At 36.8% G+C, this 17,538-nt stretch overlaps 1 protein-coding gene across 1 annotated transcript in view; it reads left to right on the forward strand.

The window, feature by feature from the left end:
* LOC123277643 (uncharacterized) overlaps window positions 1-17,538 on the forward strand; it is a 283,211-nt gene that overhangs the window by 62,470 nt on the left and 203,203 nt on the right. The window lies entirely within an intron of this gene.

Here is a 17,538-nt window from a genome sequence, read left to right on the forward strand (position 1 = left end):
AAGTGCAAAGTTGAGCACAAATTTGCCACAGTTTATCTCTGTGTCATGTGGCATGACTGAATGAAAAGGCCCACACTTAGTTATATCAAGCTATTCCTGACTTAATTCCCTGGGACTTCAGGTTGAAAACAAACTTCCAGAAATGTTAGAAAATATCCCTATGTTTCTAAAAACTAATGTCCCTTTTGGCTGGAGAACAATCATTAGTTCAAAGTTTACTTGTAGATAAGGCAAATTCCAACGTGAGTTATAACCGAAGGTGGTCCTGAAAACTGGCTTAGCCTCTGAAAGTTTTCTGGGATTCTTAGACTGCTGTGGAACTGAGGAGTGCTCATGGAGACGTTGTCAATCTGGAGGGTACTCTGCAGATTTACCCTGATTCTGACTTGCTCCAATTTAAGCTAAATTGGGTAACGCTGAAGAGGCCAGAACTAGACTGAGGCAGAGGAAATAGGATGGGCTCCCTCAATTAATGCTATACCCCAAAGTCTGCAGAAAACCCTCAACCCCTGCAGCTGGTTTATTTTATTTTATTTTATTTTTTTATTTACTGCAGTAAATAGGACACCAAATCTCCAAAAAGTTAATTGGTAAAATGCAAAGAAATTGTTTTGGTCTTTTATTCTAAAATGAAGGGAATCACTTTGTTTTTTAATTTTTTTTTTAGCGGGAATGAATGCACACACACTCAAAAAGTATATTTAGTTGAGCTGACCAAAAGAAGCCTTTATTGTAACAATATTCATATAGAATAGAATTACAAGATAGTAATTTTTCTCTTTACAAAGCTTATGTTCAGTGACTTTTTTTTTCCTGGCACATCCAGATATGCAGAGATAAAGGACATATTGACTGAAATAACAATCCTATGACTGAAGCTGTATGTCTAGAGGGTCATTCATATCCTGTATTGGTTACTTAAATATATAAAGCTTTATTTTTAAAATAGGAAAAAGCATAGCTCCTAGCTTATCTTTAGTTGCTGAATTTTGCACAAGACTATGGATGTTGCCTGAGATTGCTGAAATCTCTTATTTCTTGCAAAGTTCAAGCTTTGTCGTGAATATAATCTGCACTACCACCACCAAAAACAGCTGGTAAACTGAATTGGTTTCTCATGTGTACATGAAAGGATGGTGTAGGTTTTTCTAAATGTGGTCTATATTATGCAGGTTAAACAAATAGATTTGAATATTTTTCACCTTGCAATTAAGCGTTCAGTGCTGTTTCTTCTGAAATGCTTCTTTGCAAAGACCTTGCAGAGTGAATATAAAGATAGGAAACTATTTGATTATTTCAATTAGTAATTCTATTTGTCTGTGGAGAGCAGAAGTCTCAGTTAAAAAAATATATATTTTTGGTACAACTGTAACACTCTTCTGAAAATGCAGCCAATCTCTCTTTCTTTAGGCTATCATATAAAATATTATAGAGATGGTAATAAGATGATATACAAATGTCCAGATGATTAAAAATCTTGCTTTTCAGAATGTCTTTAAAGTTAACATACTTGCCAGTTGGTCTTGTCTCTCCTGGGACCACTAAGTGCCATCTATAGGAATCCCGATGGACTGAAAACTGCTGAGTATTTGTTCAGCCAGGAGAACCACGTTGGGGGGGCTCGGGGTCTTGGGGAGAAGAGAGGAATGGTGCGGTAGCAGCATCAGCGGGGCAACTGTCCAGGGTTCTGAACCATCTGCCTGCTTTAAGGCAATGTTTTCTTTCTCCTGAACTTGAGATCCTGGTGACACCTGTCCAGTTTTTCTCAGGCTCTATGTTATTTTTATTTTTTATATTGGTAAGATACATTTTAATTTCTAAAAAATTTATACAGAATAAACAGAGGTGGAATTTGTGTTTCCCCATTGATGTGTTCATTTTATTCTCTTTACAAAATTATATACCATGCTTGAAATTTTTGCATATCCTCCCTCTCACCAGAAGTGGGAAGGTGGAGAAGGCTGCATGCTAGTTTAATACCACACTTATGAACAGTAAAGTTTTTGAAATATAAAGAAAAGTTCAAAGCTGATTCTGACAGCTGTAACGGCTGTACTATGTTTATAACTGTATCCTCCCAAGGATTTGCTTCATATTCAATCTCTTTGAGATATGCTGATGATAATGCTACAATTGATTATCCTTCCTGAAGTTGTTTCACAGATACAAATACAAATTCATCTGAGCAGAACTTAGTGTATGTTACTTAGTGGTGATTTGATTACAGTGATTTTGGGGTTTCTTGCTCCAGGAACCACAATTTGGAAGATATATCAACCTAATCCAAAGAATAACTCTAATGATGCTGAGAATCCAAAAAGACAGTCCCTCTTGGGCGGAGCCATCCATAAGAGATGACTCCAGGGGATGCCATTAATCCTATGCTAAAGGAATCTGGCAGAATTTGACTCTCTCCACAATCTGTAATGAAATATTATCATCCCAGTCATGTTCTATGACCTTCCTGGGCTTCAGCTATCCTATCTTTAAATGAGAAGTTTGTATTTGGTGATATTAATGGTACCTTCAAATTCCAAGATTCCATATTTTGTCCTCTAGGCAGATGAGTTACCATAAATACGATTCAATATTCCAACTATGACACCACTCTTTGTATTACACTGGAGAGCTCATGAGTATCTAAAGGTATAAGTAATAACTACTTTTTGCTTTCCTGTGTGGTGAAACATACAAGAAGGCAGCACTTCATTTGTTCAAAGGACAAGACGTCAAACTCTTAATAAACTTGTGTGTGTGAATGTGTGTTGTGTGTATGTGTGAATTTAAGAGAAAAAGAGACAGACAGAGAGAAACAGAGATTGCTCAGTGATATTGGGAAGGAATTAATTGGTTTAGGTGAAAATAAGTAAGGAATGATAGAAGAAGGAAACATTAGCTGAATATGAGGAACCATTTCTATGGAGTTTCATAATGTACCAAATTCAGGCCCCTTCCTTCCCAAGTCCATAGATTTTATGCTAGACCTTCTCTCTAAACAGTTATAAGAATTTTGCTTTATCTGTAGAATGACTAATTCCCAATGTATTTTGGAGTTGCAATGATGGAATCTTCATTGCATTTTTTGTCTTTATGCTTGTGCTTATAGCATTACTGTTATATTAATATCAGTGACTGCAGGCATTTATAATCCTTTAAAAATTCTAGAATTCCTCATGCAACTTGAAAGAAACTGTTTTTTCGTTAGAAAATATCATGTTGGTTAAGAAACTAAGTCAATTTTTGCTTGTGAGTCTGTTGTTATGGTAATATAAATGTACTTGTAACATAAGGACAGATGTAGAAAATTAAAGAATGGAAGAAATTGTAACATTCTGTGATAGAAAGTTAGATTTCATGAAAAAATTAAGCCAGTGAAATCTAAACAACACTGTAAATTCATAGCTGTAGAGTCAGCCACCGTTGGCCAGGCTCTACAGGATCAGCTTCACACTGGGCATGTGTAGATAGTTGATCTCTGCATTTTATGGACACCCTGACCATGTGGAAGGAGGATGAAATTACTGTGGGCATTCTTGCAGTTTTGCCAACTCTTTTAAGGTCATAAATGTCTGTTATTCACATTTGCATAATAAATTAAATACCTCCAGGAGAGAGGTAAATTAGATGTTTGTGTTTCTCTTCTTTCCAACTCTGTTCATCATCTCTTTCAGTTCATGTGCCCCTGAAACTCCACGTGTCTCTTTGTCCTCCATTCCTGTGAGAACACATCTCCTTTGGAATCCATGTCTCTGAAAGAAGAAGTACAACAATTTAGGACATGATTTGGGGCATCTGTAAGGTTCATAGGAAAAAATGATTGAGTTTTCCCTAAGATGTTGATTACGGGGAAAAAAATCAGCACAAATTCTTCCTTTGATATTTTATGTCAATATTTCCTTAGAAATTTCTCCACAGACTTCAATTATTGGGGAAAATAAGTAGTCTTTTGTTGTTATTTTTGTTCTAGTGCATGATATGCTGGAAAGCCTAACAGCTGAAAAGTCAGTAGCCATTTATTAGAAGCCTATCAAGTGCACAGAGTTATGGTAAATCACAGCATGTGGTGGGAAGTACTCTTGGTGGTAGGGATATAGACGGGGATCCATGTGACGCTGGAAGGAACGTGAACTATCTCTGCTTGGGAGAGTTAGCGAGGCTTTCCAGGGGAGGTAGCCCTGGAGCTGCGCTTTAAAGAAAGAAAAAGCTTGTGCCACTTTGGCAGCGTTTGCTTTTAGTAATATGGATATGTATATATAGTTCTTAGCACGTGTAGGCAATCAATAGATCATCATTGGCTAAATGAGTGGATAAACAAACACGTGGGCAAGGCTGTATGCATGCTAATTTTCTACCTTAACTATTTTCAGTATTTGAACTAAATTTTTTTAATAACATTTCTTATCTTCCTTTTTTTCCTTATTCTTCCCTACAAAGCTTTCAAAACTGGAAATTTTCTGTAGGCTGTGATCAAACTTGAAATTTTATTTTCAAGAGAGCATTTTACTATACAGATAACATGTTGAGATGGATATGTTCTCCTCTCTTGGTTCGCATAATCCACTATTGAAAGCACTGTAAAAACAAACAAAAAACCAAACCAAACCCAAAAAGCAATAATACCTAGTACACAGAGGCTAAGTATGCATTTATAGCCTCAGCTTTGGGGTTTCTTTAAGTTTTAGCATGTCTATCATATCTCTGTCTCAGTGTTGCACAGTGAGAAATTTTAAACCTAGTTTTCAATATGCACATGTAAAATATACAAATTATATGCCCATTCATTTCCTAAATAGAAAATTAAATTTTACTGATTTTTTTTTAATGTTACTTCTCTTGCTTCTATTTCCACATCTCAAGTCAATCTCACATTTTGACCAAGACAGTAAGATTTACTAATTCTGCTCCTATCCTTGGCATCCATGGAATCCTTGTAGAACTTTAATAACTATGTTCCTTTGTAAGGAGTCAACATATAGAGATCTTTTGTTAAATCCATTCTGCTGTAATTTTAGCAGGATTCATTGCGTATGCAGGTGGAAGTATATTACCATTTAGATGTCTTTTGGTTGTTTTTTATTTGTTTTGTCATGATAATAGAACCTTAAGGAGAGGATGAATCAGGCCGTATTTGTCTTTCCCTTCTTGTAAGCTGTTATCTTATCTTATGGCCTCATTTACAGCTGGTATGATCTTTTAAGGAATTTCCTCTCCCTGAAAAACTTTCATTTTAGTTAAGTACTCTTGAAAATGAGAAGCCTTCAGAATCAAAAGAAGGAATTTTATAATGATGGATTTCAGATAGTGTGACTGACTGATGGTGAGTGTGTAAAGTTGAAAATTAATCATGGGGAAAACTATAGGGAATGAAAGCTGCAGATTAATTAAAGAGAAATCATCTGAAGAAGAGGGTAGAAATGATGCCATGATTGTTGGTAAAGAGACAGAGTGGATGATAGGAGGAAAAAGGAGAGGAAAAGAGGGCAGTTACAAGTACAGGAAAAAATTTCAGTTAACTGAAGCTGCCAGGGGTTAATACAACTACCTAAAGATTCTTGAAGGTGACTGGTATATAGGAAAAACATTTTTGAATAGAAGGGCAGTTTTGCATCCTATGGGTCATATCTGTAAACTATATTTATATACATATGTATATATTCATATGCATACCATATATATTTATATATATGAACTAAATGGTTAAACTGTAAAACTTTGAAGTAACTGCCACCAGGGTTGATGTTTCCGTGCTACTACACAAGTAACATTAGAGAGTCTCTACTTTTTTCCCGATGTAAAAGTCATGTTTTAGTTTAGACCCCAATCAGGAACAGATCAAATAAGAGAATCAGGTAATACATGTGGCTAAACATAGTGGCCAGTAGCCAGAGGCAGGAATACTCAGACTGAAGAGCTTCAGGGCCAGAAAAACACAATGAGAAGTCATTCAAGGGTTAGTAAGTGGGAAACAATTAAAGAATACATTGAGGGAGTCAGTCTCACAAAGTGTAGTTGTAGAAAGAGGGGTGTTTATCCTGGTAAAGATAAGCATCCAGGGGGGCAGCCATCAAATACTTAAAGAATCATGTAGTAGAAAATAAATTACGTTAATTTTACTGTATTTTTGAGAAGGGTATGGAATCTAGCGAAGAAGCGGGGCTGAGTGTTCTAGGATTTTCATTTCCAACACATACAACTTGGTCACTACCTGATAGAATAGAAGTAGAATTAATGGGAAGAAACAATAGGTAAGAGGTTTCTGCTTAATAAAGCAGGAACTTTCCAAGAGTTCCTGCTACCCAAAGATGGCATATGCTAGTTTGAGAACTTGGGGGTTCCTCCTCAGGAGAGAGGTCAGCTCTAGGTTGAATGATTATAGTTGGAAGATGTTGTAAAGTGATGTAAGCCTTCCTCTTGCTCAGAACCTGGCTACTTAACCATTTGATTTCTCATTGTCCTCATCTGCCAAATGAGATAGTGCTAGCACTAACCAAAATACAGTTTGAGGCGGAGTTGGGATTTGAACCAAGGCCATCCCACACCTGAGCAGAGCGCTTAACTATTATGTGATACTACTTCTATAAGTTCTTAGAAAAATGTCTTAAAATAGTTCCAGACATGTACAAAGTGTTAAAAATTTTAGCTAATAATAATTATCATTATGTACTTAAACAATATTTAGAATGTAGTGAGTACAGTCAGGTTTACTGGCTAAGAGTGAAGGTGCTGGACTCAGAGTTTTAAATCTTGGCTCTATCATTTACTAACTGTATGAATATAACTTCAGTGCCTCAGTGTCTCCAGCACTAGAATGGGACAAAAATAGTACTTACCTCAAGAGTTGGTTGTAAATATTCAGTTAAATAATAATATAGTCTTTAGAACAATAGCTGGTATGTAATAAGTACTCAATAAGTGTCACCCCATTATGATACTAGCTATGTACAAAAGACCATGTTAGTAGAGGCAGAGCAGAAGCAAAATATCAAAGATGAATATGACACAGACAAGTCCTCAAAGTTGCTTACCATTTCATGAGGAAGATATGCACAAATAATGTAGAGAATTAATCTATGTAGTTATGCTCTGTTTGAAGGGGATTCTCCAAATCGATGTCAAGTACTTGGTGAACGTGAGAATGCCCATGTTCAAGGTTCCAAATTGGAATGCTGGTGTTAAGATCAGGAAAAGCTGTGTTCCAGAGACCCACTGTGTCTTAGGGAGCATGAGGAGAGGAGAGCAGGCCAGATGGAGAGAGTGTCTCTGAAATCTGCTCCAAAAATATGATTGATGGTCAAACCTCCTGGATATAAAACATTCTATTTTTGTCTTTGCTTTAGGTTCTCATTTGTGAACACATACACTCCTCCCTGCAAAAAACCAATTCAATGATATCAATAGTCTCTTACCACACATTTTGATTATGGAAGACTCAGTGAGAAGTTTCATAAGATACTAACCTCAAAGACTGGGAGGTGATCAATATGTGAAACAATTAATATCCAATATTCAGCAAAAGATGCATAATTTCACTAGTGGGAAATGTTAGACATAAATAGTCAGTAGACTCTTGCCAGAAAAGTGCTCCTTGGCATGTGAAATAATCAAGTAAAATTCTTGAAAGATGAATTACTTTCTTGATTTGCATAACTTGGATTCAATACATTTATACAATATTTGCATTGGAAACATATCTAAAGCCAACCAATGGAAAGAATACATGATTTTACCAACATGCTTATACATTAATAACATTACTTGGCAATCTGATGTTTCAAGACCCAGGGTGAATTACTTATTAAAAACCCATATACAGCTATCTGTCTTTATCTTTCTTTCTGTATGAGCCATAATGGCTCTGATTGTTTTCAAAATTATATTTGGACAGGATATGACTGTTACATGAGACCTCTCAAACCAATATCATTTCCCTCACTCATAAAATACATTATACTGCTGTGTGCATTGAGCCAAATCATTAATGAAGGAAGCATAACCTAACCTTTATGCCTCTGATTTGACCACCAGTTACACTGTAGCAAGCTAACATCTTGGAAATTGTTTAAAAAGTGAAGCTAACATGATTATGAATATTTATGGTAGATTCACTTATTTCTTGAAAATTCATCCTGCCATCTGAACCATTTCATTATTCTTAACTATTTTCTAAGAGGCTTAACTTTGAGATAGAAAAACTGAATCTTACATTATTTGTAAAATCCAATAACTATATTCCTGGAGTACATCCCTCCTTTGTATTTATTTAAACATGCAATAGCCACAATAACTAGTTAAAATCTGTGAAATGTGCAAATTCGGAAGTACAGTAACACAATCCTCACCCTTTTCAGCTTTTAAGAAATATTTGGAAGGCAACCATTGATTTGCCATTACTCTCTTAAAGGACTGCTAAAGTTTCTGTTTAGCAGTTGAAACCAACACTTAACGGCAGACTGCTTTATCTGTAGTATTATTTGCATTTTCTGGACAAGGTAAATCTAGACATCTGAATTTATCAATGACCAGGACTTTTGCAGACACATAATGAAGGAGTTCATATTTGAGATTAAAAACAATAAATGACCCTGTGTTATGGATCAGCTATAAATAGTTCTATTTAATTACCATTTTTACCATTTTCTCAAAACAATCTTACAAAAATAGGAATATAATATGAATTCTTGCTCACAGGTATGAATGGATGAGTAGAACCTGTCTTTTAGGGAGTGTCTTTAGTTCAGAAGAAGGAAATATGAATGAATTTAATTTAGAAGTTGCAAACAAGTATGGCAGGGCTTGGCACAGAGCCTCTGATTACGATATAGGAAGGCACTAAGTAGGCAAGCAGCAGCCCTGAGATGTGGCCTGCATATGTCTTTATTTGGGCTTATACAGTCTTTTTGTGAAAAACCGCACCCTGAAAGGGTAGGAGTGGATGGGACTCCATCTCAGTTAACGGAGTGTCTTCCTCTCCTTATTGTTTCCACTCACTTATGATACCTGTTTAGCTGCCATTTGACTTAGCTGTCCTTGATTTAAATAGTGATGAGAGAAAAAAGGGGAATCCGCCTTCAAGAAAGCTGATCTCAAAGCATTCCAAGATAGATGATTGTAGATCCTCTGTTCAGAAAACAAGGGCATCAATGCCACAGATGCTTTGATGGTGAGAAAATTACCCTGGTTCACTAAGGTATATTTCATAGAAATCTCTGCAATGCTATTCTAGAAGATTCACTATTTCAGATAGCTAATGTAATCTTGAATGATTTAAGCCTTAGTTGTTTGTCGTTTTGCTAGTTATCACTTTATCCTACATATGTCATCCTTTGTAATTGAAATTGCTTTAAAGTATACAAATGTGTGCTTAGTAACACAATAGTCATTTGCAGGGTCCTTACCAATGTTTTCAAATTGGATCCTGATTTTCAGGGCCTACTCACAAGACACTCAAGCATCCATCATACCAAATTATGGAATTTAGACTCTATCGAAGGTGATTCACTCATGGGCAAATAACACATGAGTGCAGTCCTCTCTTCTGCTGGATGAATTCCTGCAATTCTAAAGCCAGGATTCATTAGGAGTAAGAAAACAGACCTGCACTAAACAGTGATTCAGTCATGAGAGATGTCTGTGTAATGGTTCCAGCTGTGACCCTTATCTTTGGAGGAGACACAAGCATCACTATCCCTTAACTATTTTTGGAAGGAAGCTGCTTCCTCCTGGCTGGGAAGGAAAAAAAGGAAGAATAGAGAGACTGATTTCCCTTTTGCCATCTTCTCCAGTGTTCCTTTTTGCTAAAGAGTATTCCCCATTCATTTAAGCAGGATGTCCTGACTGAACAGAGAATGAGATTGTGTCTGAATGATCCTCTGGACTGGTGCCACTCACTCAGGTGCATTGATATGCATGGGGTCAATAAGAATGTTCAAAGAATTGTTTTGTGCAGAAGCTTTGGGGGGTTAAAGTCCAGAGAAATGTACAAGGCAGAGTGGTTTTCTCCCTCTTCTGGACCCAGGATTTGGAGCTGAGCTCTTGTCTGTCAGTTAACTGTGAGGCATCTCTTGGCGCCATCGGAATGAGGAATGAAGATAACTGAGTGTTGTTTAGTACCATTAGAGTATTGCGGGGTGTTTTTTTTTTTTTTTTTAAGTGTTTGGAAGCACTTGGTAAAACTATTGCAGAAAAGCAGTTTCTCACAGAGAATATCAGAAACTTCATCCTTGGTAAGGTGACTCCTTAGGGCAAGAGTGGCCATAGATAAGGAACAAAAAGAGGATTGATGCCATTAGCATTCGCGACCTATCCCAGACCCATAGAAATAACTGTGATGGTGGCTAAGTTTGGGATTATGAACCAATCCATTTGGCACTGTTAATGTAATCTCCTGTGGATCCACCAGAGGTAGGTGAAGTCTCAGAATGTTTGAGTTATGCTTGTGGCTAATAATAATGCAAAAGTTCCGTTATTCACTTTGTTTGGCTGTGACATGAAATCACATGACATTGCATAATGATAAAGTAAACTGCAAAAAGTGCATTCAAATGATGCTGAGAGTCTGCCTTAAATTGCAAAAATGTTGAGTGGAAAGCTGAAAACCTGCCAATGCCCATCTATGGTTTATAGTAGATAAGCCATTAGTCTTGGCTAGGTATATCACTTCCTACATTATCGTGCATGCAAAATGTGAACTCCCAAGACCTGTGGGGTGTTTATCATCCACCAGAGATATGCCTTTAAGAAAGAGTCTGGATAAGGTCACTGTCTCAGAAACAGATATGGTTTTGGAAGGCTGCTAATCACTTGAGAAACAATGGATTGGAGGCATAGAACCTTATTGGATTAGTTAATTAAAAGCCAATTAGTTCCCTCCCCCATATAAACTAGCAAATAATCTACAACTAACCTACTAAATTCTTTTGCAAATGATTGTTATTCTAAAAGCTTGGAATGGAGAATTCTCATAGCTAAGATTGTTTCAGTAGAAATTTAATCATGTCACACAAAGATATCCACTGACATGGAAACTGACATGGAAAACAAGCTTCTATACAAAATTGGAAAATGGACTAACTATATTGATTATTTCAGGGAAAATAGAGAAAGAAAAGCTTTAAATCAAATCAAGGAAAGCCTGTCTTATGTCAAGATTAAACCAGAAACTGAAAACTCTGATATAAATTAAACCAATGTTCCTTGAGCCCTTAGAAAAAAAGAACACTAAGATCCAGCTTGAGGTTTTAAAGAACAATTCGGCTAAACCATTTCCTCTCTTTTTGTAAAGGATTATTAAAATAATAAATTTGGACATCACCTACATTGACTTCAGTCAAACATCTGATAATTTTTTATGGTATCATTGCAGATAAGATGCAGAACTACATATGTGTACAGTTTTATGAATTTGTAATTGGTTGAACAGTATCCCCAAAGACTGTGAATCAAACAACAATGTTAATGTAGAGGGAGATCATAGTAATGTGTCATCAAACTCTCTCCCCAAGGTACCAAGACAGGGCACTGTCTAAGGAATATACCAGTTACCATGGTGATAGGAGAATTTACTGATCACACTTCATCAGGGCTCATTGACCAGTGCAGCTCACTGATTGTCTGGTCCACAGGGGCATGAGGAAGCAACTCTGTCTATTAATCCACAAGAAATGGGAACAGTGTTGCCTGAAGAAAATAACTCAAGTGGTAGCCAACATAGCCAACACAGGTATTTTTTATTTTTTAAAAAAACAAACAATAAAACAAAAAAAAAGAAGTCGTTAGAGGGAAATGATGAATCAATTTCAGATAGCCAAGAAAACTTTTGAGATTCTAAAACAGAAAGACACATATAACCTTAACCATTTCAGAAATAAGGACACCTAAGTGTCAAATTGCAGGTCAAAAAATTCATTCAGTAATTGGAAACAGCTTGAGAAAGCCCGTGATGACAAATATTTTCACCAGGAATCTTCCAGGGAATTAGAAATGTCACAATTGAAAATAGCTGATCTGGGAATGATAAAGGTGCCTCCACTAATTTTTGTCATTTTGGGAACTAATTAAAGGAATGGAGCTTTGGACAAAGAAACTTCGAAGGTGGACATTAAAGAGAAGATATGAGCCTTGTAAGGACTTGAAAATCAGAAGTGCTTGTACAGAATTTTTTTTTCAATTTCTCGGGAAAGCAGGACTATTTTAGTTACCACTCATCAAAGGAAATACACTCAAGTGATAGAAATTTTCCAAGAGTGGGACTTCGTTTGGTTAGGTTCCATTTTAAGTTAATAGGTTGCATAAACTAGCCAAGTTTTATTTATGTTTGCATAAAGCAGGTATTGATTTGTTTTTTTTTCTAAGTAGGTTTAAAGCTTCTGACCCTTTTGAGCTTTCTAGGGAAATGCCGCTGTAGGAACACAGACAATTCATCAGTGGGCAGCTTCTGAAAATGGCTAAGGGTCATTGAGGATATTGCTCAGAGTCCAAGACCTGGAGTGCTCCAGAGAAGCAGATCGGAACCACAAAGTCTTTACCTTAGAAAAGGTAAACAGCTAGAGACAGCTGGAGAAAAATTAGACTTCATTTATGAGAGTAGGAACTGATTGATTGTCTTGTTCTCCAATGTATTCTCATCACCTAGCAGAATGCCCGGCAAATAAATAGGCATTCAATAAAGGCCAGTGTTCAATAAATTCAATAAATGTCAAATTTCAATAGGAGAGAGAGAGGGATTGAGAGAGAGGGAAAGAGAGACGGGGATAGATATTTTGGTCTGGTAGAAAAAATGCAGAGGAGGGTAACTAGCAGCATTTTGTATCGATGTACCAGCTACTACACTATGCTACTTGTTTTACACATATTATGTTTTTTTTTAAATCATCTTGGTGAACGTCGGTCTGTTGTTATTCTCACTTTATAGGGCATGCTAAGGCTTAGAGAAATTACAAATTATCCCAAGGTCACACGGCTAGTAAGTAGTGGTGTTATGATTTTAAACCGTATGTTTTGGGCTCCAAGGGTACATACTCTTGCCCCTACACCAAATTGTTAGAAGAGCTCAGTGATTGCAAAAGAGTTCAGTTTTCCTCACAAAGTTGCTAGCTCTCTGTCTCTAGAAGTTATAGTATCTTTAGTGTTGGAAGGGACCGTAGAGATGGAATTCTCCAACTCCTTCATGATATGGATAAAGAATTGAAGCCAAGAGAAGTAAGGAGCCATGCTCAAATGCACAGGGAGAATGAGGCCATGTAGAGCTGTGTACCTCCTTTTGCAAAACCTCCAACACACTTCCGATTGTTTACCAAATATCTATCTTTCACACTGAATAATAAGCTCTATCCATGAAGTCAGGGGCCTTGACTATCTTATTTATTTCATATCCTGGTTCTAGTATCCATAACAGAATTTCAATAAATGTTAAATGAAAGAATGAATGAATGAATGGAACCAGGACTTGAACCCAGCTGAAGTGTTTAAACAGAGAGTTTGTGATAATTTGTCAGTGATGTTCTGTGTTAGAAATGAGTTGTACCAGATAGTCACTATGGTCCCTTGCAGTCCTACCATCTATACAACTAAATCAGCTCAGGAGGTCCTGATCTTTTGCCGACTGCGTCCTATCTAGCTTTCTATTTTAGCATTTGCCATGTTGCACTGAAAGAAAATGTTTACATCCTTGTCTTTCCCACCAGCTTAAAACTGTGTGAGTATTTGGGCTGTGCCCTTATAATAGTTTCCAGCACTTAACCTGGTCCTTATACTTCACAGGTACTCAACAAATGTTGGTTGACCCGAATTGCAATAAATTCAAATAGGATTCTTAGAATGTATTTCAATATCTATCATGTTGCTTTCCATGTTAGGTACTTCTGGTTGAAGATTTCTCTGTGGGAAGGTGTTTGTTGAATTGATTGGCTTTCCAACTTGGTTTTTATTTGAACAGAGTTAGGTAGAAAGTGAGATCGGGCATTAAAAAGAAATCTGTGATCCCCTTGTCCTGCTTGACACAAGGCTCTTCACAGACCCAGGTTTCCCTTTGAATTCAGTGTGAATGCTACATCTATAGAAAGATCTAGTGCTCAGGATAAGCTTCATTAGGCACTTGGACTTTAACAGAGGCAGCAGGTGATCAGGAAGGACTCTTTTAGGAATGGGCACAGAAAGACATAGTGTGCATAGATGAATTCTCCTTTAAATAAAAACTGAGTCAGATTTTAGAATGAAATTCTGTAGTGCTGTCAAACTGTTTGAAACTGGAGTTGGCAGTTGTCCTTTCAAACTGTTATTTCAGAGCACGTGTCCCAGAAGGGACAGCTAAGAATGTTTGTCATATTTGAACTCTTTCCAGAGCCATTCAGCAGGATACTGGCAGTCCACTTTCCGTGTTAATTATTTCTGCCCTGATTGCCTGGCAACACATAACATGGGAAGTATTATGCTTTGCTATTTGTGAATGCTTCCAGCTGAATGTAGGAAGAAAATGGAATACAAAGTCAGCTGGAGATGCAACTTAATAAGTTAGGTGTTTTTTGATTGAAAATTTGTTATGGATGAAGTGGTTTGTAATCCCACGATTGTATGTGTTAATCACAGCTTCAGAGGGTTTGAGGGTATCACAGTGAGGCTTGGTAGGAAGAAAACACTGATCAATCTTAACGGCCACCAGACTAGAATCTATGAACGTGAGTGGTCTCCTTCATGGAACTAGTGGATTTTCCATAAGCCTACATTATTTCATCCTTCAAGGATTTCCTTGTTTTTTTTTTGACATTGTTGGAGTCTAGAAATTTGAGTTCAGATATAGGAAGCTAAGAATCAAGTGGAATGGGCAAAGATGTCATCACTAAAAAATAGCAACAATAGGAAAGGTTGCTGTAAATTGGAAAGTAATGAGGGTTTTGATTGGTGACTCAGGGACAATAGGAACTTCTCACCACACCACTAGGAGAAAACTCTGCCTGTGCCTGGGGTTCTGTTAAAAACTGCGATGCAGAACTGAAAACAATCTATCTGCTCACACAACTGGAAAACAATGAACTGTTTCTGAATTATTTCCACAACTTCGATAATTTTTTTAAGTGATTCTCTGAAACTTTTCTTTTTGCTGTGTTCATGAAGGTCCCCCACGAGTGACAGCTTCAAAGATGGCAGTGGTGCATTCTCTGATGCTCGGTAACGTGAGATGATGATCTAATGGAAATCAATTCCAAAATGAATTGTAAAATGCAATTATTAATGCATTTAGAGATACATTTTTTAATTGATGAAGTAAGTACTGAGTTGTAAGTGCTCAGTTACCAACCTATACTTTAAAAAATTTTTATGCGAAGATTAAGATCAATCTTGAAAATAGTTCTTTTCTGTAATAATTCAGATTTCAAACATTTATTCAGATTATTAGATTGTTACTTTCTCAATTAAACTAAGTTAAAAAAAACCCCAAAACAATAAAAAGCGCAAACATATTCTTGGAGCAGTTACACTCAGTTCCAAACATAAAAATCCCTGCAAAAGTTATACCAAATAGCAGGAAGGACAAAAAACATGAGGGAGGATGCATTCCCTTCAGAGCTGCTGCCATTTCCATTTCCATTAGGCCTACTTTCTATGAGAATTAGCTTAGCGCCAACAGGAGGAATAAGAACACTGTTCTCCCATGATTATTATAAAGATTAAATTAAGTGAAAAATCCCAAGTTTCCTTAGGCAAGCTTGGTTAAAAATGGGATAATTTTGACAGCCATATTTCGTTGCTTCTTTCTTCTCTTTTAGTGCCCTCACTGCCAATACCCAGGGCCCCCCTCTTTCCTCACCTTCCAGGAAAGTCCTGCTCTTTCGGGAGTCCTCATATGTGCTTAATGCCAGCACAGCCATTTCCTTCATGTGCTGCCTCTCTGTCATTTATGGCTGTATCTTTGTCATTTAGGACTGTAAGCAGGATTTTTCCTTTCACTTGTCCTTTCCTATACTGCCGCCTCCTCTTTGTTCAGCACCCTACCCACTGTGGGCTGCTTGTCTCCTGGGCCACAGCAACACCACAGCTATTCTAGAGGCCTTAAAGTGACAAAGCCTAGGGGTATTTGGTGGCAAGTGGAGGTGAATGCTGTTCTCACATTGTTGTGTAATGCTCCTAGGCAGTGGAGCAATGCTGCTTCCACTTTGATGTCTTATAGAATTCTTAGAGGGGGGACAAAGTGCTTCTGAACATTTAAATTTAAACTCTTCCTGAGAATTCAGACACAAGTTCGTAGAGCTTGACCCATGAGGCAAAACTGTGTAAATACGTATCAATGAATATGTTGAACTCAATTCTCCCTCCACCCTTAGACGAAGCTTGTGTGTCCAACTGTTTTTTCTTTACCTTGGGAGAAATTTCCCCTGACAAGCCATCTTAATACTTCATGCAAATAAACTTCTGGAAGGATAGCCTCATTCCATTTGACACGCCAATTTAAAAATGTCTTAATCTCACCAGTAGATACAACATAGAAAAGAGCTGGAGGTCAAATCTCTCCTAATGCTTGTGTTTGTATGGCCTGCCAGCTAATTGGTTTTTAGCTTATTAAATGGTTGGGGAAAAAAAAATCAAAATAAGAATACTTTTTGATGTGAGAAATTCCAATTCAGTGTCCATAAATAAGGTTTTATTCAAACAACCACCCTCATTTGTTTACAATTAGTTTGTTGTTGCTTTCACATGATGATGACAGAGTTGGGTAGTTGGGCCAACGCATGGCCTGCCAACCTAAATTATTTACCATCTGGTACTTTGGGGAAAAAGTTTACCTACTTCTGACGTAAGGACAGAACAGCTGCTTTGGCGAAAGTCTATATGGCAGCACTTATCTTTTAGAAAGTGCTCGACAAGCATTAGCTTTAGGCATCCATACCTAATGTATTATGGGGCCGTAATTTGTGCTCTTTTTCCTCTCCCTCCCTCCCTCCTCCTCCCTCCCTCCCTCTCTTCTTCCTTGCCTTCTTTCTTTCTTTCCTTCCTTCCTTCTTCCTTTCCTTCCTTCCTTCTTTCCTTCTTTCCTTCTTTCACCTGCAACAGCTCTTACCATTCCTTATGAACGTTTAAATCACCCCTTAATTTTTTCAATGTTTGACAGAGAAGTGGTTTTAAAATATTTTGTTAGATCAGTATCTTTTAGAGACTCCATTATAAAGTGCATTCAATACACGCTAACAGTCAAAATGTACGAAGACATTTTGATTTTTTCCTCAATTAAATGTCAAGCATGGTTAGTTCATTTACTTTCGATAGACTGTGCTAGGAAAAGCATGACTTATGGACAAATATATTTTAAAATATTGATTTGAGGACCAAAAGCATATTAAAATGTAGGTGGCAATTTAACTGTGTATTTATAATATTAAACATAAGCTGTGGTTGTTTTTATGAGCCCATGTTTTCTGTTCTTGCGTTTTGTGTTTAGGCAATTTCGTTACTTTATGTAATATTTTATATAAATTTAAAAGTTTTATATAAACAAACATTTTATATAATATTTATATGATTTACTTTTTTGTTAAATAATAGTGAAAT

This window comes from Equus asinus, chromosome 16 (genome assembly GCF_041296235.1).
Source record: "Equus asinus isolate D_3611 breed Donkey chromosome 16, EquAss-T2T_v2, whole genome shotgun sequence".
Lineage (NCBI taxonomy): Eukaryota > Metazoa > Chordata > Mammalia > Perissodactyla > Equidae > Equus > Equus asinus.